Here is a 25,432-nt window from a genome sequence, read left to right as displayed (position 1 = left end):
TGAAGCTGCAATTAATGTTTTATTAAGCAAGTATTACATTTCTCAAAGTGATTCAAATTTGGCTAATAACAGCACTGTGATAATGTTGATCTATGAATGCCAAAATTTTCATTAATATGCAACTTTGAGATGGGCAATGCCAGTGATAGTTAACTGATGACAGTTTGCTGTGAGATGGATCAACTATCATCTCAGAAGCAAGAAGGTTTGAGTAATGCTACTAGCTCAGCCTGGGGCTAGGGGTATATTCTAGGACACAGAATTGGCATTGCTCTGAGTGTTTAATCAGTGAATTTTTTAAAAGGCCAATTCAAATAACTCATCTTTGCTCCCTCAGAATGTATATAAAGTTACTTGACATGGAGCCAAAGAATAACTTACTTTGACTGTTCGGTTGAAAGAACAGGCAAGGGGCTTGGAAGGTCCAAAATGTGTTTTCAATTTCAGCTTAATTCCATCAATGCTGTCATTTTTAGTTTCATGTTCATACCATGTGGATTAATATTGCCGTGCTATCACTTCACAGATGTTGGGAAAATAAGTTGGCTTTTAGCGAAAATGTAAACTAAAGACAATCAGTGATTACAGAGTGTTGTATTCTCTTTGTGTCCATCTCTACCACCAACTGAGAACTATGTACTAACAGAACAGAGTTAAGCATTCCATCTAGATTTAAAAAATGTAACTGGAGGGCATAAAATCCCTTCTCCACCTTGCCTGAAAATGTTGCTTCTCAGGACACTCCAGTGAATGTCCTATTCAGTCAACACTTTGTTTAATTCCTTTCTCTTTCCCTAGTTCAGGACCCTTCAATCATAATACATCAAGGGGAGTTTTAGCTCTCCGAGCGTCATGATGGGAGTAGCGAGCTAACATCTGAAAAATAAAGAATTAAGGACTAAGAAGCACAGCATTGCTTGCAAGGATAGAACCAAATCTTATTTTATCTTAAAATAGGGACTCCAGTCCCTGCCAAATTTCCTTAGCTCTAATTTAGAACCCATATGAGAGCACAGGAGAACAATGGAACATGGTCACAACTAATACCTTGAATAGTTACATATGACTAAGGATAAAAATATATTCATCATTCTCAGTCTGGCAAGATGTTTTCATATTTAATCATCTCCAAATGCTTTTCCTCCCATACAAACTACACTTATTGGTCTCATAAAAACTGTATAATATGGCAATAAGCACCACTTCTGACAGATCTAAACTTTCATAGCTGACATTTAATCTATAAACTGTGAATTCAGTTATCATTGCCAGATATAAATTAGTACATGGAAGGAAGGCAGAGTATCCTTAACTGGTCACTTAGCACTGAACCTGGGCCAGCATTTAATCCTCCTTTGTTGGGGAAAAATGTTTTCATTGAAGAATGTGCAGGAGTACATGATAGACTTTTCTAGACCAGGAATTTTGGAAGAAGACAGCTACACTCGACATCATTAAAAATACTCATTAACTTGTCAATGATTTTATAGGTCTGAAGCTGTGCCCTACTTGGAAACCTTTTTCAATTTTTATCACAGAATTCATGAAAGGGTCTGCATAGATGGTATGCTCGTTCATGTCTAGTAATGCATTTCAAAACATGCGCAAACCCATGTGCAAGATAAGCCATTGTTGCTTACAATTTCCTCTCTGCAGTCTGTAATATTTTTCTGATGCTCAAACTCAGCAATTGCTTATACCTGTATTTTTGCCTAATACCCAGTATATTTTCTAAGTGCAACATTTGCTTAATAACCTGGTGATACATTTGTCTATTTCCATGTTTTGAACTTGTTTTTCAAGCTTTGGAAAACTTGTGACAATGATTAATTGGTTGTGATCACTTTATTTTTAATGTTTATTTTTGAGAGAGCACAATTTGGGGAGGGGTAGAGATAGGGGGACAGAAGGTCCAAAGCAGGCTCTGTGCTTCCAGCAGCAAGCGTGATGTGGGACTTGAACTCACGAACTATGAGATCGTGACCTGAGCCTAAATTGTACGCTCAACTGACTGAGCCACCCAGGTGCCCCAGATGTGTTCAGTTTTATATTAATCTGATATGATGCCTATGCAAGCCGTTGGAATTCCTGATTCTCTTAATTACATTCATTATAGACTATGGATTTGCCTCATTTGATCATTGTCCTTTAAGACCATGTTAAAAAATAACTAGGACAACTAAATCTGTTTGACACCTGCCTCCAGTGAATTATGAGAGGAGTATGGTAGTAGTAACTCTGGAAATATCTAAGGTGATTTGTTTCTTGAAGTCCTGTTTGTCCTACCTTAAAAAAGGAAGAAAACATTTCCCTTGTTCAGGGTTGACATTTTGCTCCGCATGAAATATGTGTGTGTGCTCATGCACAAATGCACACGCGCGCACACACACATACACACAAAGATAATGCTTTATTGAGCTAGACAGCAATATAGAACTTCTTTGCTTTGATACCATATTACTGAGCTCTCTGCTTGCTTTTGTAGGCTGACTTACATGCGAATACTTTCCAGAGGAAAATCGATGTCTCCATTTGTTTGGCCAAGTCTTTTATCGTCAAGTCTTGTTCCTAAAAAAAAGCCACGAATTACCTGATGTCCTGAGAAAGCAGATGGAGCTTTTGGTCTTAAGGTGTCATCTCAAAGACCTTAGCCAATCAATTTTGTGCTACCCAATTTATCTGCCTTCAAAGGGTGAAGGACTGAGTTGAAGCTTTTGAGATTGGAATCTCTGCTTCCAGGGAAACTTGAGTATTTTGACCCTTAGGTCTCTACTACTAAGCCAATCCTCCAGCATCTGACAGTTCATATTTGTTGAATTCCATAACCTTGATCCTGGTCCTGTTCCCCTGTGAAATGTGTCATCATTTTTGCTGGCTCCTGAGGTGCACAGCACACAAGGCAAAATATATCTACTTCTCAGCAGTCAAGCCACAGGGATTCTGAAACTCGTGTGACAGAAATGGCACCTGTCAGGAGTTGAATGTATCTACACTAATAGCTTTCACATGAGCAAGTCTGCTCACCTCCCAGTTTCTGCCACGGGAAGAGTACCACTTCTTGCTGATTTTTCCATATCCATGTCTGTCAAGTGACCTTTCCAAGTACTACTACTTATTGTTGAGTTTAAAGAGCTCTTCATATATTTTACATACCACTCCTTTATCAGATATGTGGTTTACAAATATTTTCTCCCAGTCTGACCTTTTATTTTTACAGAGCATATATGTTTAATGTTAATGAAGTACAACTTATTATTCGTGTTCTTATTTTCATAGATAGGTTTTTGGTATTGTATCAAAAAGCTTATCTCCAAACCCAAGGTCACCTAGGTTTCTCCCTGTGCTATCCTCTAGAATTTTTATAGTTTTAAATTCTACATTTAGGTCTATTTTCTGACCTATTTTGAATTAAACTGTGTGAACGGTATGAGGGTTGTTTCTAAATTCTTCTTTTTCTTATTTTTTGCTTGCATATGGATGTCTAATTGTTTGAGCACCATTTGTTGAAAAGACGAGCTTTCCTCCAATGGATTCCATTTGCTCATTTGTTAAAGATCAGTTGACTATATTTGTGCCTATTGATTTCTGGGCTTTCTATTTTGTTCCATTGATCAGTTTATCTATTACTTTACTAATACCATGCTCTCTTGACCACTGTAGAATTACAGTAATTCTTTTTTTTTTTTTAATGTTTTATTTATTTCTAGGTGAGAGAGAGAGACAGCGTGAGCAGGGAAGGGTCAGAGAGAGAGGGAGACACAGACTTTGAAACAGGCTCCAGGCCCTGAGCTGGCATTCAGCACATAGCCTGATGTGGGGCTCGAACCCAGGAAATGTGAGATCATGACCTAAGCTAAAGTCGGACGCTTAACTGACTAAGCCACCCAGGCACCCCAAGAATTACAGTAATTCTTGATATCAGGTAGCATCATCAGTCCTCTGATTTTTGTTCTTTTCCTCCAGTATTATGTTAGCTATACTGGCCCTCCCCCCCCCCCCATTAAAATCAGTTTGATAATATCTACAAAATAATTTACTGGGATTTTGATTGTCATTACATTGAATCTGTATATTCATTTGGAGAGGATTAGCATCTTAACAATATTGAGCCTTTCTATACATGAATATAGCATATCTCTCCATTTATTTCATTCTTTGTTGTTTTCATCAGAGTTTTATATGTTTCTACATATAGATCTTATACATATTTTGTTAGACTTGTACCTAGGTATTTAATTTGGTAGTGCTAATGTAAATGACACTATGTTTTTAATTTCATATTCCAACTATTCATCACTGATAGATGGAAAAGCTATTTACATGTAAGTATTTATAATTTGGTATACTAGCCTTGTATCCAGTGTCTTCACTGTAATTAATAGTTCCATGAGATTTATATTTGTTTTTGTGTTCTTATTGTTAAATTTTTAGGATTTCCTACATGGACAGTCATGTCATTTGTGAACAAAGACAGTTTTATTTCTTCTTCCCAGTCTGTGTCCATTGTATTTCTTTTTCTTGTCTTAATACGTTAGCTAGGACTTTCCATTATGATGGATAGGAGTGATGAGAAGAGGCATCCTTGCTTTGTTCCCAAATTTAGGGTACAGGCACCTAGTTTATCATCATTAAGTATGATGATAGGTGTGAAACTTTTTGTGTGTGTGGATGTTGTTTATAAAGTTGAGGAAATTCCCCTCTGTTTCTAGTTACCATTTTTATCATGAGAATTTGTCTCATGAGCGTTGGATTTTGTCATATGTGTTTTCTGCATTTATTTATAGGACCATAGGATTTTTCTTCTTTAATTTATTGCTGTGATGGATGACATTGATTGATTTTTGCATACTGAACCCAGTCTTACATATTATCCAGTATTTTTATGAATTTAAAAACCCTCTATGTTTTCTTAACTCCCAAGCTTAGATCTCACTCATCTCCTGACATTTCCGAAACTAAACTCCAGATCTTTGTTAACAAAAATGCTTCTTCCGTTGTCTTTTTCATGTCATTAATTGCAAATCCTCCTCTTCCCTTGACTTTTCCAGAAAGGACAGTTCCTGGTACTTCTACAGTGGAACTCAGGATTGTAGTCATCAACATTTCTGTGCTTTTGAAACATGTTTCCATGGTGGAATTGGCACTCTGGGATAGGCAGAGATATAGAAAGGGCAGGGGTAGAAGGTATGCCTTGACTTTATGACTATTCTATGATGGCATGAACGATCAAAAGAGGAATTGTAGAGATAGAAAGCAGCAGTATTAGAGTCCCTGAGGGAGCACAAAGTTCAAAAATAGAAGTTGGACCTAAAGAGCCAGGATTCTTCTTTCCTGGGTGAACCAATCAGGCTGATCCCAGCAGAAATTTTCTGAATGAGGTTACAACCAAAGGTAGTACATGGAGTGAAAGGGGGTAATTCAGGAGACTGAATGTCTCTTAGGAGAGTCCCAGTTTGTACATGTTGTACATGTTATTTACTTTCAGTGCCTTATTTCAGTTTTCACGGGGCCCCGATTTGGATGATGGGTTCTTCGGTTACTTACTTCAAATCCAGAGGACATTAGAAAATTGGAGAGTTTCTGGAGATGGAGACTTCATATGCAAGATTCATAGGGAAGATCCAATCCATCCTCTGGTTCTCATTGGATCTTTGGGTTGGTAGCTTGGAGGAGACAAAGAGACCAGGTTGTGTTGTAAGCTTCCTGGTATTGAAACCTCATATTTTGGGTGGTGGAGTATGAAGATGTTACGAGGAAAAGAAAAAAAAAAAAGACCTGTAGTATCAGTTAGGGACATGTACTTAATGGGATTGTTTCTGAATCCAACCATATTATAGAGAGTTTAATGTGGAGAAGGACAGTCAGGAGGAGTCTCAGGCCTCCTTAAGGGGTCTAGTCTTCAGCTTAAGAATCTGTTTGATAAGAAATGAGAAGGGAGGTATGATGAGAAAGAATTGCTGATGCATATACAAACATCAGCCTAGAAGCCATAAGGACCCCAGGAATTTGAGAGAAAGAAGCCTGTGGTTTCTGTTAATTAGGTCACTAGTGAGAGTGGGACCATAGACTCCATTTTCAAACTTGAGTTTTTCGTGCTGATATGGTTGTAAGAGTATGTAGGTTGTTTACATATGGTATATATACAATACACATCTAGTGTATATGCAACACACAAGTAAATAAATGCTATAGTATACATATAAAACACAAATATATACAATATATACAAATAAAGAATACAAAATACAAAAATATGAATACACAAAAACAGCACACATAAATATACAAATACAAATGTATATATATTGTACACATATTGATGTTATATCCTCTTAAATATGTCAGATAAAACTTACGAAATATCTTAACCTATATTAATAGAGGCTCAATGCATCAGGACAGTTCTGAATGGCTGCATTAGGGGAACAAGATATTAGAATTTATTACTGATTGAGGTTAAAAAACAGGCCTATATTGAGCAACTTGTGGAATTAAAAAAAAAAAAGATGGTAGTTCAGAGAAGACAAGATCCTTGTCCCTTCTGGAAGTCTGACTCACTGAGGAGGGGACATGGGGTGGATAATAATAGAGAGGAACAGTGCACACCCCCAGAGGATGGGACTCATTGGCTTCCAAACTTCTCACGAGGGTGATGTGCTTCTTCCGACCATTCACAGGGATCAAGAGCATCCTCCTGAAAAGCTTTCCTCCAGAAGCCTCGGGCTTAGTGCCTACGGGATCGAGGGACTGTGTCCAAGATCACAAAATTAGGGGAGAGCCTTCCCAAGCAGGGGATGATCTCACAGTTCCATCAGCAGAAGTATCCTCGTGGAGGGTAAGAATGTGATGATCTGAGGCAAGAACCAGGTAGAGACAAATAAGAGAGTCTGGATACACATACATTTTAAAGGAGGGGCTCTGCTAGGCATGATGGGTGAACATAAATTTTGTTCTTCCATGCTTAATGCTGCCTGCTGGGCTGGGGTAGGGTTCCCAGCAGGGGAGGCTGCAGCCAGCCCTGGCTGGTGGGAGCTGATTGTACACATCCCTTCCCAACTCCACATTCAGTGAGATCATAAAGGTAGCCTGAAATCACAGCAGAAGTATTTAGTGCTTCTATACCACAGAAATACGCAAATGATGTAAATCAGAGCTTGCTTTTTACCAATTCTTCTAGAGAACCGGATGTTAAGTATTTACCAGCACTCCATTGGGTCCTAGACTGTTTGGTAACAGAAGTCAGAAATTCACATGTTGAATTGTGTCATGTTTTATAGTGAGCTCTTTCACATCTGTCAGCTTGGCTCTGTTGACAGAGAGACCGTTACGACCTTCTGCCAGAGTGACTGAAGGAGGTCTGTCTCATTAGACTACTGCGGCCCAGTATTTGATTCTGAGGCTCCATCAGGCATTTCTGCCCTGGGGATGTGTTCAAACTCCAAAATAACCCTGTCATGAACTTTAGTGCCCTGGGCATTCTGTTGCTTCGGAACTGCCAGATTCTATATCTGGAGGTGAAGAAGGTTGCAGAAAAACAGTAGTGTTGCCCTTCCTGAACTTGACTACACGCGAGCAAGTCTGTGGTTGGTCGTCAGCCGCATTATGCCAGTCTTTCAGAGGATCATTCCTAAATCAGAAGTAAGGATCTCCACCCCAAACATATACTGACTCTGCACACAGCCGCTAACTGTGCTTTTTGATACTCTTGTTTAAATAATGAAAAAAAAGAAGTCACTGTTATTTTGTAAGTTAAAGACTGACACGGACAATAAAAAGAAACCTTTAACTTTCGTAGAATAAGTCTGTGACACCCAGAATAAACTCTCATATTTTCACGCAATGGGGAACCATATGTGTGTGATTTAAGAAGAAAATAGCCTCCTCCGTTGAATGCGATGTGAAATCACTTGTTGAAAAATACGTTCATCTGAATGGCACTTGAAGGCGGCAGTTAGCCTGTGGTATGTGATAAGGGCGGCATGTGGCTGAATGGAGGCTTGAGAAATGTATGCTGTGTTTTGGAATGAGAAAGAAGAAGGTGGCTAGTTTACTTAGGGACCCCACATAATTGGATAGCAGGTTGTTAAGGAATCGTTTTAGGCAATTTGCTTTTAAATTTACTCATCAGAACACATAGCAATTGTTACTGGAGGCTCCAGGGGCTCTGGGATTTGTCTGTGATTTTACCATCACATGTGTCCTTGCAGTGGCCTGGGAGTAATCGAGGCTTTCTGAGATTTCTTACACCAAAAATCCTCCAGTGCTGGAGAGGGGGGTGGTGTCACAGTGGGCAACCCTCAGTTAGTTCAGCCTGCCGTGCAGCCATGTGCAATTCTTCCAAACCGGGCAGGGTGTGAGGGAGCCTGTGGTCGGAGCACATGGAAGCTAAGCTCTGTTGGAAGTACCTGCGTGCATTTATATGCTGGGTTATTAATCTTCTTTAGAAAATGTTTTCAGGAAGTGAAAAACATATACGAGATTCAATCCACTTAAAATAGGAAAGAATAAAGGTGCACTGAGAGCAATAAGGGTGAGGAGTATGAGTGAGTCCTAGTCCACGTCCATGTTCTGAATGCTTACCAGAGATGGAAGAGAGATTAGCTCCTAAGCTCTTCCAGAAACCTGCCAAACTGAAGGCCAAACATGATTGGCTCCACATCTTCGGGTGTCCGTAAGAGGAAAACAAACCAGTTACTCAGGAAAAAACAGAGCTCTTCCTGCCTCTAAGAAAGATTTCTCCTTTGAGGCCCCTTAAAGAAAAGGGACCTTTGAGAATACCAAGCAGAATCCTCAATAGCATCTTCAGAGAAGATTGCTGGGAAGGTGTTGGTAGGCATCTCACTCACACTGTCTGTCCACGTGAGCTGATGGCATTGCCCCAAAATGACATTGAGGAAAAAACTACACGGGTGAGGCCAGTGTGATGCAAGCAGACACAGAGCTTTCTGACACCTAAGCTTAATGTAGGAGCAGACTTGTGAGTTTTTAGTGACTGGACAAACAGAATGGATAGACTGAATATCCGTTAGACGATTTTCTGTAAATAATATATCACGTGGATGAAATTTGGGTATAGTGGGATGGTAAACCCAACATTAACTTCTCTGATAGATATCTGGATTATAGAGATTTTAAATGCAGTATTGCTCTTACTTTTGTCTTATCAGCCCTTGGAGTTATACTGTATTATTCTCATTTTATAGAAGGGTAAATTGGGATGCAAATTTGATCCTTTGTTTAAGTGCACTCTGCTAATAAAACTAAATGACACTGAACTTAGGTCTTTTTATTCCAGTGCCCGTTTCTTTGCTTTTTCATTTTTTTTAATTCCAGTATAGTTAACGTACAATGTTATATTAGTTGCAGGTGTTCAATACAATGATTCAACAATTCATACATTATCCGGTGTTCATCACAACAAGTGCGCTCCTTAATCTCCAATACTTATTGCACCCACCTCCCCATCCATCTCCCTTCTCATAACTGTCAGTTTGTTATCTATAGTTAGGAATCTGTTTCTCGGTTTATTTCTCTTTTTCCCTTTGCTCCTTTGTTTTGTTTCTTAAATTCCACATATGAGTGAAATCATATGGCATTTGTGTTTCTCTGACTGACTTACTTAGCTTAGCACAATACTGTCTAGATGCATCCTTGCTGTTGCAAATAGGAAGATTTCATTCTTTTTGAGGGCCAAATAATATTCCATGATATGTACATGATATATACATATATGTATTATTTATCATGTACATATCTCATATATATATCACCTCTTCTTCATCTATTCATCAATGGACACTTGGGCTGCTTCTAGAATTTGGCTATTGTAAATAATGCTGCTATAAACCTAAGGGTACACATATCCCTTTGAGTTAGCGTTTTTGTATCTTTTGGGTAAAATACCCAATAGTGTGATTCATGTATCATAAGGTAATTCTATTTTTAACTTTTTGAGGAATCTCCATATTGTTTCCAGAGTGGCTATACCAGTTTGCATTCCGGCCAGCAGTGGAAAAGGGTTCCTTTTTCTCCACTTTCTTGCCAAGGCTTGTTTCTTGTGGTTTTGATTTTAGCCATTTTGACAGGTGTGAGGCAATAACTCATTACCGTTTTGATCTGCATTTTCCTGCTGATGAGTGGTGTTGACCATCTTTTTAAGCATCTGTTGGCCATACAGAAATCTTTGGAGAAACTTCTGTTCATGTCTTCTCCCCAGCTCTAATTGGATTATTGGCTTTTGGGTACTGAGTTATATAAGTTCTTTATACATTTTGGATACTAACCCTTTATAGGATAAGTCATTTGCAAATATCTTCTCCTATTTGGTAGTTTGTCTTTCAGCTTCGTTCATTGTTTCCTTTGCTGTTCAAAAGCTTTTTCTTTTGATGTAGTCGCAATAGTTTATTGTTGCTTTTGTTTTCCTTGCCTCAGGTGATATGTCTAGAAAAATGTTGCTATGTCCAATGTCAGAGACATTTCTGCCCATGCTCTTTTCTAGGATTTTTATGGGTTTCGGGTTTCACACTCAGGTTTTTAAGCATTTTGAATTTATTTTTGTGCATGTTATAAGAAAGCGATCCACTTTCATTCTTTTGCATGTAGTTGTCCAATTTGGCAAATACTCATTATCGAAGAGACTATCTTTTACCCATTGGATATTCTTTCGTGCTTTGTCAAAGGTTAATTGACCATATAATTTTGAGTTTATTTTGGGGTTTTCTCTTCTGTTCCATTGATCTATGTGTCAATCTTTGTGCCAGTACCATACTGGCACAAACTGATGACTACAGCTTTGAAATGTAACTTGAAGTCTGGAATTGTGATGCCTCCAGCTTTGCTTTTCTTTTTGAAGACTGCTTTGGCTGTTGGTGGTTTGGCTATTGGTATGGAACTTGAGTGGTTCCATACAGATTTTAGAATTGTTTGTTCTAGCTCTGTGAAAGATGCTGGTGTTACTTCGATAGGGATTGCATTCAATCTGTAGATTGCTTGGGGTAGTATAGACATTTTAACAATCTTTGTTCTTTCAATCTATGAAAATGGAATGTCTTTCCATTTCTTTATGTCCTCTTCAATTTCTTTCATCAGTGTTTAATAGTTTTCAGATTATGGGTCTTTCATCTTTTTGGTCAAGTTTAGTCATGGACATTTTATTATTTTTGGTGCAACTGTAAATGGAATTGTTTTCTTAATTTCTCTTTCTGCACTTCATTATTAATGTACAAAAATGCAACAGATTTTTGCACAATGATTTGTAGCCTGTGACTTTATTGAATTCATTTATCAGTCCTAGCAGTTTTTTGGGTGGAGTCTTTAGGGTTTTCTATATATAGTATTATGTCATCTACAAATAGTGAAAGTTTTACTTCTTCTTCACCAATTTGGATGCCTTTTATAAACATTTGTTGTCTAATTGTTGTGTCTAGTACTTTTAGTACTATGTTCATTAAGAGTGGTGAGAGTGGACATCCTTGTCTTTCTGACTGTAGAGACAAAGCTCTCAGCTGTGGGTTTTTCATAGATGGCCTTTATTATATTGAGGCATGTTCTGTCTAAACCTACTTTGTTGAGGGCTTTTATCATGAATGGATGTATTTTGTCAAATTCTTTTTTCTGCATCTGTTGAAATGATCATGTAGTTTTTATCGTTTTTCTTGTTGATAGGGGGTAGCACATTGATTGACTTGTGAATATGATATCACCCCTTGCATCCTGGGAATCAATCTCACTTGATGTTGGTGAATGATTTTTTTAAATGTATTGTTGGATTCAGTTTGCTAGTCCTTTGTTGAGGATTTTTGCATCCATGTTCATCAGACATGCGGTCCTATAGTTCTCTTTTATTGTGGTGTCTTTATCTGGTTTTGGCATTGGGGTGATACTATCATCATGGAATACATTTAGAAGTTTTCCTTCCTTTTCTATTTTTTTTGGAATAGTTTCAGAAGAGTATTAACTCTTTAAACATCTGGTAGAATTTGCTTGTGAAGCCATCTGATCCTGGAGTTTTGTTTAATGGTAGTTTTTTTAATTACTGATTCAATCTCCCTTCTGGTATTTGGTCTGTTCAAATGGTCTGTATCTTCCTGCTTTAGTTTTCAGGTTTGGTACGTTATATGTTTCTAGGACTTTATTTCTTCTAGATTGTCTGATTTGTTGGCATATAGTTGTTCTGATACTCTCTTAAAATTGTATTTCTTTGGTGTTGGTTGTTACTCCTCTTCTTTGGTTTGTGATTTTGTTTATTTGAGTCCTTTCTCTCTCTCTTTTATGAGTATGACTAAAGGTTTATTAATTTTGTTGATCTTTTAAAAGAACAGGTCCTAGTTTCATTTATTTAGTCTACTGTTTTTTTTTTCATTTCTATATCATTTATTTTTGTTCTAATTTTTATTATTTCCTTCTTTCTGCTGATTTTGATTTTGAGATTTTTTGTTTTGTTTTGGGGGTGTTTTTTTGGTCTCCTTTAGATGTAAAGTTAGGTTGTTAGAAATTTTTCTTGCTTCTTGAGAAAGGCCGGTACTGCTGTAAACTTCCCTCTTACACTTCCAACAGCTTTTGCTGCAGCCCAAAGGTTTTCTACTGTTGTGTTCTCATTTTCATTTGTTTCCACACACTTTCTGATTTCTTCTCTGATTACTTGGTTGACCCATTCATTGTTTCCCACCATGTTATTTAATCTCTACATATTGGTGGTCTTTCCAGAATTTTTTCTTGTGGTTGACTTCTAGTTATATAGTGTTGTGGTCAGAAAGGATGGATGGTATGCCTTTGATCTCTTTTAATTTGTTGAGTTTCTTTTTTTAAGTTTATTTTTACTTAGAGCACTTGAGCATATGCATATGAGTGGGGGAAGGGCAGAGAGAGAGCAAGAGAGAGAATCCCATGCAGGCTTGCACTGTCAGTGAAGAGCCTCACGCGGGGATCGAACCCATGAACTGTGAGATCATGACCTGAGCCGAAATCAAAAGTTGGATGCTTAACCGACTGAACCACCCAGGTGTCCTTGTTGAGGTTTGTTTTGTGCCTAATGTGTGATCTATTCTGGAGAATGTTCCATATGCCCTTGAAAAGAATTTGTATTTTGCTCTTTTACGATGGAAAGTTCTGAATATATCTGTTAAATCCACTTGGCCCATGTGTCATTTAAAGTCACTACATCCTTGCTGATTTTCTGTTTGGAAGATATGTCCATCAATTTTAAATGGGGTGTTAATGTCCTCTATTATTACTGTATTACTATTGATGAGTTCCTTTATGTTGTTATTAACTGTTTTATGTATGTGATTATCTCAGTTGGGATGCATGAACATTTACAACTGTTAAATCTTCTTGTTAGAGTGTTCCCTTTATTATTATACAGAGTCCTTCTTTGTTTCTTTTCACAGATTTTGTTTTAAAGTTTATTTTTTTCTAATATAAGTATTGTTAATCCAGCTTTTCTTTTCACATCTGTTTGCATGATAAATGTCTCTCCATCCCTCACTTTCAGTTTGCATGTGTCTTTAGGTCTGTAATGAGTCTCTTGTAGGCAGCATATAGATGGGTCTTGTTTTTTATCCACTCTTGTCACTCCATGGTTTTTGATTGGAGCATTTAGCCCATTTACGTTCAAACTATTGATAGGTAGATATTGCCATTTTTTTACTTGTTTTATGGTTGTTTTTGTAGTTTTTCTCTGATCCTTTTTCTCTTTCACGGTTAGCTGGTTTTCTTTAGTGATAACCCTTGGATTTCTTTCTCTTTATTTTTTGTATATCTATTTCTCACTTTTTATTTTTTGTATATCTATTACTCTTTTTTATTTGTGGTTACTATTTGGTTTATATATAACATCTTCTACCTGTAGCAGCCTATACTAAGCTGATGGTTGTTTGATTTTAAACTCATTCTTTATGGCTCTCCTCTCCGTGATTCATATATTTGGTATCATGTTTTATATTATTTTATTTTGTGTGTCTCTTGACTTATTTTTATAGGCATATTTATTATTATTATCATCATCATTTGGCTTTAGTGCTTCCATTTTTTTTAACCGTTATTTATGGTTTTTATTTCCATCACAGAGTCCCCGTTAACATTTCTTTTATGGTTGGTTTAGTGGTCATGAATTCCTTTAACTTTGTCTGGGGAACTCTTTATCTTTCCTTCTGTTCTAAATGATAGCCTTGCTGCTTAGAGTATCGTTGGCTGCTGATTTTTCCCTTTCAGCACTTTGCATGTAGCTGACCGATTTTGCCGGCTAAATTGTCCTCTTGTCTTTTGCAACCTTTAAAATTCTTTCCTATCACTAATTTTTGCCATTGTAATCACTGTGTATCTTGGTGTGGACGTCCTTAGGTTGAATTTGTTAGAGGATCTCTGCCTTTTGAAGTTGAATCTTTGTTTCCCTCCCCAGATTCAGGAAATTTTCAGCTGTTATTTCTTCAAACACATTTTTTTTTTTTATCTGTCTTCTCCTTCTGGGATCCCTGTAATGCAAATATTATTATACTTGATGGAGTCATTGAGTTCTCTAAGTCTGTTCTCATTTTGCAGTATTTGTCTCTCACCTGTTCATCTTGATTGCTTTCCATTATTCTATCCTCCAGGGAACAGATACTTCATACGGCCTACCACTTATTCCATCTATTACATTTTAAAATTTCATTTATTGAGTTCTCTGTGATTTTAAAAAATTTTCTTATGCTTTATTTTATATTTGAGAGAGAGAAAAAAAGAGAGTGAGCATGAGTAGGAGAGGGTCAGAGAGACAGAGAGACAGTATCTAAAGCAGGTTCCAGGCTCTGTGCTGTCAGCATAGAGAGCCCAACGCGGGGCTTGAACTGTTCAACCATGAGATCATGACCTGAGCTGAAGTCAGACCTGAGCTCAGTTGACTTGAGCCACATAGGCACCCCAAACTCTGTTATTTGTTTGCTTTGTCAGAGGGTCTTCCTGATGTACTCCACACTTTTCTAAAAGTCCAGTGAGTATCTTTACAGTCATTTCTGTAAATTCTCTATGAGGTACATTGTTTATTTCTGTTTTGCTTAGATTTCCCACTTGATATCGTCCTATTCTTTTATTTGGGGTATATTCCTCTATTTCCTCATTTTGTCTACCTCTCTGTGTTGGTTTCTGTGTGTTAGGACAGTCACCAATGTCTTCTGCTCTTGAAAGTAGTGGCTTTATGAAGAGGAGGTCCAGTAGTGCAGTGTCCCCTGTATACCAGACCTGGCACATCAGGGGAATCTTCTCTGTGTACTGTTTGCATCCTGCTGTTGTGTCACTTTTTCTTTCAGTCCAGATGTCTGTACTGACTCCACCTGTTGAAGCTATGCTTGCTTTCTTTGGTGTTAGTGAGACCCAAGCAGGCCAGCTCTGATGAGAGTGAGAGGGTGGGCCACATTACTAGCAGGTTAGGTAGTGAGTGTCTGTGCAGCATTGCCTCCCACAGGTGGCTCTGGTTTATGCAGGGGGAGAAAAATGGTGCTGATTGTCAGCATTGCTGTTACCAGAGAAGTCTCCTAACATGCTTCCAAATCAGAAAAAACAGGTCTTCCCCCCATTTGCACCAGGCATTGTGCAAACTCTCACTTCTGTGTTGCCTCTTGATGGGCTGCTCCGTCCACTGCCCACTTCTTGACAAGTGAACCTTGTGATCCTGCTTGCCTAGTATTTGGTGACTGAGGGGAAATGACCCCAAAAGCAGCATGGCTGGGGCCAGGAGACCCTGCTCACTCTGGTCTCCTCCAGTCCTAGTACTGCACTCACTCACTGTGCCTCTCATAAGGCATAACTGGCAAAGTTTGGACTTCTGACTGTCCCCAAAGATACATTATGTCTTAAACATTTTTGTTAGATAATCCTTATTATAAACCTATATATCCACACATATGAAAACTGAATATCTTCAAACTTGTTCAGGATGACCTTTGGGGAAGGCTGAGTGTAGGGAAAATTGATGAGTTTAAGTTAACAGTTGAAAAATCTCCACTCTGGGCAGCTTTTTTCCAAGTGAAGTTACTCATTGTGATCATCACAGATCAAGAAAAGGCAATTTCTTTGCTGCAGGCTCAGAGCATTTGTAAGGCTAACTAATGTATCGGTGAGATGCCAAGAGAACATGCACCATAAGGAGCTCCCTAAATGTACTGCACACAGGGTCTTTACTTGTAGAGGATCCTATTGGACCAGCCCTGTGCTTGGTTTATTTGGGAAATGTTACCCCACAGGAGTGATTCTCAGTTGGAGCTGCCTGGGAAGTCTTTAAACCTACTGATGATTGAGCCTCAAACCAGAACGATTATATTGGAATCTCCTTGGTGAAAAGAGCATTGGTATTTTTTTTTTTTTAGAAGTCCTTAGATACTAATGCATAGCAGTGTTGAGAGCCCATTGTCGAGAGGCACTAGGTCTTAAGTAATTTGAAGACCTATTTAGCCCTAGATCTTAAAGAATTTCTGCCTTTCTAGTATGAGTTACTAGGCGAAAACTGATGCGTCTTTGTCAATATAATTCTCTTAGACTCTACTTAGCTTTGTTTCTTTTGAGCTACCATTGCCTCTTGCCTTCCAGCCCATATCCCCAAAGATTAGTCTACAACAGCCTGTCTTGTTCTAGTCCTTATTCACTCCTAGATACGTGAACTCTGGCTGTGTTCATTACTTTCCTAAACTCACTGCTGATTAAATTATCAACTAATAACTCCTTTGTCCAAGTTAAGTCCAAACTATCGCTCTAGGATGTTATAAACCTGAGCTTTATATCACAACATTTTCAGTTCGATTGGTACTGTATACATCACTTCCTCCCTTGCTTAGTCTCTTGCCCCTGAATTGAACACTAGTGCAGTACAGTTGTTTCCAAGTTTTCAGATACTTGGAAATGCACATTATATATATAATATATACATATATATTATATATATATTCAGTTTCTGCTATTTGACTTTTAATTAGACACGTTTGGCAGCTTGCACTACTGTAGAGTCACCTACTTTTGAGCCATTGCTTATCAACAACAGCCCCAACAAGTTGAGCAATAAAACACAGTTTTAGGAGAAACTTTTGTTTTCAAAGATTGTTAATAGTTACCTTTAATCAAAGTCTGGACCACAAAGGCATAACACAGGAGGAAAATATCAATTGTTAATACACATGCCATGCCAGGAGCTCTTGGGTTGCTCTGGAAGACCAAGTTAACACAGGACCTAATTTGAATCTGAATGCCATGAAAGAAAACGAAAAAGGCTATGAAGACATCTGTGATTTTCTTCTCCACATAATACGATGTACATTGTGCATATCAGGCTTTGGAGTATTCAGTATAATATCCACTTGTAAAACCAGCATCAGGCAAGATACCCTCTAAAAAAACAAGTATATTTTTCAATTGCCCTTTGGTTTCACTTAGGGATAATGAGAGCCCAACAGGAAAAAGAGTCAATAAGCATACTATCTGAGATCATAGCTTTACACATGGAATCCAAAAATCTAGGAAGATGAAAATTGAGACTTTACTAAATATGTGACCAAAGAGAAGGAGAATGGAGTGATTCATGGTGTGTGTTATATTTCCTTTTATAAGAGCCTTGGAAGAAATAAATTGAGTTCTTGGGGTAATCCTGTCAGTCAAAGAGGTTGGAGTGCTTTTGGCTTATATGTCCAAGGATTCTAGCATCAGAATAACAGAAAGAAACAATAAAAAAAGCAGATGGAACGTGACAGGAAAGGAGCAATGCATTGTGCTGAGTTTAGAAACCCCGTGTGAGAAAGCTGTGAAGGGTAAACGTGAATCACGATCCACCTGAGAAAACTCTTTCTTATAAGCTTTGAAAAAGAGCTTAAACAAGAAAGGGCAATTAAGAGACAGACAGTTGAGTTGTCAGTTGAGAGCAAACTGGACTTAAATAAGCCCAAATACACAGTTACTTTGGAAAAGAATCCATAGGCAGGTCAACATGGAGAAAGGGACTGTATAAAATGTCATGTGGAGGCTAAGTGAAGGTGATCGCAAACATCTTTACTCTGTTTACACTCAAGTAAACAGAAAGGTGGGTGCAGGGACTGGGGGTGGTGGTGGTATGGGGCCTTAGCAGTACATAACTCAGGCCAGTGGACTAAGGAGGAGTGTCTGGAATGTTACACATGAAAGCAGAGAGGCTGGCTTTCCCATCAGTGCTGAATGAGATGAACAGCATCGGGACTTATCTATTCTAGTGTTCTGCCATGGGGTGCATTGTGTCTTCCAAATTCATATGTTGAAGCCTTAGCCTCCACTGTCTCAGAATTGGACCTTATTTGGAAATAGGGTGGCTGCCAGTGTAGTTAGTCAAGGTGAGGTCAAGGTCAAGGTGAGGTAGTTACTCCAGTAGGGTAGACCCCAATCCAATATGACTGGTGTTCTTATAAAAAGGGGGGAAGTTGGACAGAGACACACACAGAAGGAGAATGTCATCTGAAGACTGGAGTTGTCCTAGAACACAGCTTGCATGTACCAGAAGCAAGGAGACAGGTCTGGAACAAACCTCTCCCTAGAGCCTGCAGAGGGAGCATGGCCCTGCCAACATCTTGCTTTTGGACTTCTGACTCCTAGAGTAGTCAGACAATAAATCTCTGTAGTTAGAGCTATTCACTTTGTGGTTATTTATTATAGCAACTCTAGGAAATAATTACAGGCTTTCATGGAGCCTCTTCCTTGAGAGCTTTATACCTCTCTGAGCAGTTCCAAAAGACAGCAGAGGTCTGAGAGGAGCGCATGTTGGTCAGGAAGCTTTCAGGCAGGGTGGGGAGAACATGATTGGTTGGAAGGGTGCTAGTTTGAATAAAGACTGAAGAGGCTGTGTATGATGGGCATCAATCAGTGTGTGAAAGGCTTTCCGGGTGCAGTGGAAGCAGGTTCTCTGTAGCAAAGTCTCGGACTAGAACGAGGGTTGGAGTTTGGGGGAAGACATCCCCATTGTGCATTGAACTGCTTCAGAGATGCTGAATGAGAAGAAGGTGAGAACTTTCAGCAGAAGATGTGGGAGCTAAAATACTCTAGAAGGTTTTTTGATTTCTGAGATAGTTCCTGTTATTTGCTTTAATAAATGCCACAGAATATAACAAAAAGGTATAACAGTTAGACACTAAAAGGAAGATAGGTGCAGATAGGGACTAGAAGGAGAATGGAGAAGACTCATCCTCTCCCCCAAAGTGCAGCCACCTATGTTCTGCACATTTGATACTTGGCAGTGCGACTCTAGATTCACTCTTAGATCCAATACCCCTGCCCCTGTCTATATGACTTTCTCTCTTCACTTCTTGCAGTTAGAATAAAACTGAGATAATGGGGTTTGTTAATGATCAGGAAAGCTCTGTGGCTTTTTGCTAGAGAATCTGGTTAGCTGCCAGAATTCCATACTTGTTGCTACTCTGGAGATAATCTTGTGATTTCCTTTTGGAATTCTCTGCATCTAAAACATGCTCTTTTATTGTCACTTCATGGCTACCTTATTGGCGGATATGCTAAGGTGCCAGAGGAACAGTGTAAAGAAAAAAATGCTTCAGTGATCACAAAATTAAGTCAAGATATTTTTAAATGAAGAATAATTGACATTCAACACTGTATTAGTTTCAAGTATATAACAATGATTTGATAGTTATATCCATGATGAATTGGCCACCAGAATAAGTCTAGTCAGCATCTCTCACCATACAAAGGTGTTAAAATACTACGGATTCAAATTCCCTGTCTTATTTTGCCACATCCCAGGTATTAATTATTTTAAAACTGGAAGATTGTACTTTTTAATCCCCTTCTCCTACTCTGTCCATCCTCCTACGTCATGCTTTTTCCATTTTGTTTGATTTTTTCCACATTCAAATAAAATCTTATGATTTTTTTTTCCTGTGACTTATTTCACTTAGCATAATACTTTCTAATTCCATCCATGCTATCACAAATGTTATCTTTCTTTTTTATGGTTGCATAGTATTTCATTATATGCCACTTGGCCAACACTTACTATTTCTCATCTTCTTTATATGGGCCGTTTTGATTTTGATTTGTATTTCTTGATTAGTGATGTTGAACATTTTTTCATGTGTCTGTTGGCCATGCATATCTGTTGTTCGGGAAAATGTGTACTCAGGTCCTATGCCCATTTTTAAATTGGATTACCTTTTTTTTGTATGTTTACTTGTTGGTGTTGAGTTGTGTAAGTTCTTTATATTTTTTTTATATTAAAACCCCTTAACAGATATGTCTTTTGTGAATATCTTCTTCCATTCTGTGGATTAACTTTCCATTTTGCTGACAGTTCCATTTGCTATGCAAAAGATTTTTATTTTAGTACATTTCCAATAATTAATCTTCCCTTTTGTTTCCTTTGTCAAGAGACAGATCTAGAAAAATGGTGCTGAGGCTCATGTCAAATAGATAACTGCCTAATTATGTTTTCTTCTAGTAATTTTATATTTTCAAGTCTCACCTTTAGAACTTCAATACATTTGGAGTTTATATTTGTGTATGATATAAGAGAGTGGTACACTCTCATTGTTTTGCACGGAGCTCTCCATTTTTCCCAAGGCTTTGACATAGATTGATTGAACATATAAATGTATGTTTATTTTCGGACTCTCCTGTTCCATTGAACTAGGTGTCTGTTTTGTGCCAGTACCATACTGTTTTGATTACAACGGCTTTGTTGTGTTTCTTGAAATAGGGGATTGTGATACTTTGTTCTTCTCAAAATTGCTTTTGCTTTGGGGTCTTAGGCGGTTCCATACAAATTTCAGCATTATTTGTTCTGGTTCTTTGAAAAATATTATTGTTATTTCAAGAAAGATTGCACTGAATCTGTAAATTGCTTTGGGTAGTATAGAGTAACAATATTAACAATTAACAATATTAATTGTTCCAGTTCGTGAACATGGAATATCTTCCCCTTTATATGTATCACTTTAAATTTCTTTTTTAAAATTTTTTTAATATTCTTTATTTCTGAGAGAGAGAGAGAGAGAGGGAGCATGAGCAGGGGAGGGTCAGAGAGAGTGAGGGAGATACAGAATCTGAAGCATACTCCAGGTTCTGAGCTAGCCCATCAGCACAGAGCCTGATGCGGGGCTCGAACCCACAAACTGTGTGATCATGACTTGAGTTGAAGTTGGACGCTTAACTGACTGAGCCACCCAGGCGCCCTTAAATTTCTTTTACTGGTGTTTTATAGTTTTCAGAGTACAGGTCTTTCACCTCCTTGGTTAAGTTTATCCTTAGGTATTTTATTCTTGTTGGTCCAACTGTAAGTTGAATTGTTTTATAACTTTGTCTTTCTACTTTGCTATTACTGTAGAGAAATGCAACAAATTTCTATATATTGATTTGTATTTTCTAACTTTAATGAAATAGTTCATTACTTGTAATAGTGTTTTATTGGAGTCTTTACGGTTTTCTATGCATACTATCATGTCATCTGAAAATAGGAATAGTTTTACTTCTTCTTCACCAATGTGGATGCCTTGTATTTCTTTTTCTTACCTGATGGCTGTAGTTAGGACTTACAGTACTATGTTGAATAAAGTGGTGAGAGTGGACATCTTTATGTTGTTGCTGATCTTAGAGGAAAAGCGAAGTTTCTCACTACTCAGCATGTTAGCTGTGGGGTTTGTCATATATGGTCTTTACTATATATGTTCCCTCTAAACCCACATTGTGGAAACATTTGATCATGATTGGATGTTGAATTTTGCTAACTGTATTTTCTGCACGTAATGAGATGATGATAAGATCTTTTCTCCTTTTCCTTATTGCAGTGATGTATCACATTGATTGATTTGCAAATATTAAATCATCCTTGCATCATAGGAATAAATTGCACTAATGATGACCGATCCTTTTAATGTATTACTAACTGCAAATTGATAATATTTCATTGAGGATATTTCCATCTGTGTTCATCAGGGATGGGATATTGGACTGTAGTGTCCTTTTGTTAAAAAAATATCTTTGGTTTTGGTATCAATGTAATGCTGTAACGCTGGTCTTGTAAAATGTATTTGAAAGTTTTCTTTCCTTTTCTATTCTTTGGAATAGTTCTAGAAGAAGAGGTATTAACTATTCCTTAAATGTTTGGTAGAATTCACCTGTGACTCCATCTAGTCCTGGACTTTTGTTTGTTGGGAGTTTTTTGATTACTGATTCAGTTTCATTAGTAGTAATCAGTCTGTTTAGTTTTGTGTTTCTTCCTGATAGAGTTTGGAGGATTATGTGTTTCTAGGAATCTATTCTCTTTTTCTAGGGTTTCCAGGGCTTTTTGGCATATAATTTTTCATAATATTCTCTTATAATTATTTATGTTTGCTGGGTTTTTTTCTCTTTCATTTTTGATTTTATTAATTTGGGTCCTGTCTCTCTTTATTCTTGATGTGTCTGGCTAAGTGTTTATCAATTTGGTTTTATCTTTTTAAAGAATAAGCTCTTGATTTCACTAATCTTTCCTTTTTGTTTTTTAAGTCTCTGTCTCTCTACTTCCTTCCTTTCGCTGACTGTGGGCTTTGTTCTTCTTGTCCTAGTTAATTTAGGTGTAAAGTTAGATTGTTTATTTGAAATTTTCCTTTTCTTCAGGTAGTCCTCTATTACTATGAATTTCCCTCTTAAAATTGTTGAATCCCAAAGATTTTTGACTACTGTGGTTAGATTTTGATTTGCCTCCATGTACTTTTTAATTTCTTTTTCAATGTCTTCTTTGGCCCATTATTTATTTAGCCGCATTTTGTTTGGGGACCACATATTTGTTTGTTCTCCTCATATTTTTTCTTATAATTGATTTCTAATTTTAAACTCTTGTGGCTGGAAGAAATGCTTGACATGACTATAGTCTTGTTAAACTTATTGAGACTTATTTTGTGATATATCCTAGAGAATGTTCAATGTGCAGTTGAAAATACTGTGCATTCTGCTGTTTTTGAAAGAAATATTTTGTTATCTGTTAAGCCATCGTGTCTAAGGTGTCATCCAGACAGTGTTTCATTATTGATTTTTTGGCTCTATGATTATACTTGGATCACTTTAAGTTTCTCCTTTATGTCTGTTAACATTTGCTTTATGTATTTAGGTGTTCCAGTGTTGGGTGCAGATGTTTACAACTGTTACTTCCCCTTTTGGACTGATCTCTTTATTATTATGTAATGCCTCTTTTTATCTCTTATTAAAGTCTTGCTTTTAAAGTCTGGGTTTTTTTTTTATGTATTTCTGCCTCAACTTTTTTTGCCTGCATTTGCATGGAATATTTTTTTCTTTTGCCTTTACTTTAGTCTGTATATATCTCTAGGTCTGAAGTGGTCTCTTGTAGACAGCAAATGGATGGGTCTTGTTTTTTTTAATTTTTTTTTAATCAAAAATTTTTTTATCCATTCCACTATTTCATGTCTTTTGGAGAATTTAGAACATTTAAAGTAATTATTGATAGGTATGTACTTAGTGCCATTTGTTAATTGTTTGATAGAGTTTTTGTAGTTCTCTGTTCCTTTTTCTCTTGCTCCCTTTCCTTGTGATGGATGACTTTTCTTTAGTAATAGGCATGGGCTTTCTCTTTATTTTTTGTGTGTCAAAGATTTTTGATTTGTGCTTGACATGAGGTTCATATATGACATCCTACATATATAGCATCCTATATATGTATAGATATTAAGACAATAGTCACTTAAATTTGTATACATTGTAAAATAACTTCATTTTTGTTCCCCATCCACATTTTATGTAGATGTCATATTTTACATCTTTTTATTTCCTGAATCACCATAACTTTTTAGATATAATTAATTTTACTACTTGAGTCTTTTAACCCTCATACTAACTTTGTAAATAATAGCTCTACTACATTTACTGTATATTTGATGTAACTAACAAATTTTTTCTTTTTATAATTTTTTTTCCAATTATGGACTTTATTTTCCACTTAAGGAATTCCCTTGAATATTTCTTGTAAGGCCCATTTGGTGGTGACAAACTCCTTTAACTTTTGTTTGAGAATTTATCTCTTCTTCAGTTCTGAATAATAGCCTTGCTAGGGGTTTACCTGATGTTGTCCAAGATGTCCCTCAACTTATTCTTGTTTTAAAAAATACTTGTTTGTCCATGAGAGACTCTTGAATGCTGACAAAAACTGAGGACTGATGGATGTGGGGGGGAGGAGGGATGGGCATGGAGGAGGACACTTGTGGGGATGAGCACAGAGTGTTATGTGGAAACTAATTTGATAATAAACAATTTGTAAAAAAAATAAAAATAAAAAAAAATAAAAGGCATTGGACTAGGCTTGGTTGGGCTAATAGAAAGCAAATAAGGGAAAAAAAAAAAAACTTGTTTGTTTCTGTTCAACTTCGGTGCTTTCCATTACCCTGTCTTTTAGATTGCTGATCTGTTCTTCTGCATCCTATATTCGCTGTTGACTCTGAGGTTTTGTCTGTTTGGAGCATATTTCTCTGTCTCATTTTGCTTGACTTTCTGTGTTTCGGTGAATTAGGCAGAAAACTTACTTCTATACTTGAATGAATGATCGTGTGTATGGTTATCCCCTGTGTAGGCTGTGATTTCAGCTGGCTGCTGGAGTTGTGGTTATTATGGACTGGGGTTCTGGAGGCACTCTGCTGAGGCCACCCTTCTGGGGTGGCTGGAGTTGAAGTGGCACAGGCTGAGGTAGTCCTATGGCTCTATGTGTAGAGGGTACTGTGGCTAGATAGTTGGTATAAGCCAGGCGACTTTGGGGCTCTTCACACAGGAAGCACCTTGGTGGGGCAGCTAGAGCTGAGGCAGGTGGAGGGCTGGGGTGTCCCAGGGCACATTGTGTCAGGGTGCACTGGGAAACTGTCTGGAGCTGAAGTGGTGCAAGCCTGGAGTGCTTTGCATCTCTGTCACCTTGGTGAGGCAGCCGGAGCGGTGGTGAGCTCTGACTAGGGTGTTCTGGTATGCACTGTGCTGCTCATTGAGATAGTACATCTTCTGAGTGCTTGACTCTCCTCCCAACCACCTATCAATGTGAAGGGGGAATGTGAACTGGACATTCACCGTACCCTTGAACATGGAGAGAGTTTTAGCAGCTCTCCTGCTATTTGACTGAGATCTAGGGCTGGATCCATTACATTTTAGTTGCCCTTTGAAACCACAGTTTTATTTCTGTGCCCCAGGGCATCTTTAGCTAGTGTGGGCCAGGGTCCTGTTAGTCAGTTAACCTTGCTCTATAAATATATGTAGAGTTGGTGTGTTTGTGGAGCAGGTGAGTGCAGGGTCTTTCCATGTTGACATCTTGGACTGGAAGTCTCTTTGTGTGTCTTTAGATCTGAAGGGAGTCACATACAGGCTGCATATAGACAGGTCTTTTTTTCATCCATTCAGCTATCCTGATTGGAGCATTTAGTCTATTTACATTTAAAGTAAATATTGATAGGTATGTACTGACTGCTTGTTACTT

General features: G+C 37.7%; 1 long non-coding RNA gene across 2 annotated transcripts in view; it reads right to left on the bottom strand.

The window, feature by feature from the left end:
• The window catches only part of LOC120246098, a 157,648-nt gene that overhangs the window by 5,989 nt on the left and 126,227 nt on the right, over positions 1-25,432 (bottom strand). The window contains exons 1-2 of one of the 2 annotated variants that reach the window (XR_005531967.1): positions 5,545-5,648; positions 2,496-2,568 (exon numbers count right to left, since the gene is read on the bottom strand). This is a non-coding gene — a long non-coding RNA (uncharacterized LOC120246098). Of the gene's footprint in view, positions 1-2,495; positions 2,569-5,544; positions 5,649-25,432 lie in introns of those variants that run through there. The other variant, XR_005531968.1, reaches the window with a different exon arrangement.

This window comes from Hyaena hyaena, unplaced genomic scaffold (assembly GCF_003009895.1).
Source record: "Hyaena hyaena isolate Hyena2069 unplaced genomic scaffold, ASM300989v1 scaffold_453, whole genome shotgun sequence".
NCBI lineage: Eukaryota > Metazoa > Chordata > Mammalia > Carnivora > Hyaenidae > Hyaena > Hyaena hyaena.
This window is presented reverse-complemented; position numbering and strand designations above follow the sequence as displayed.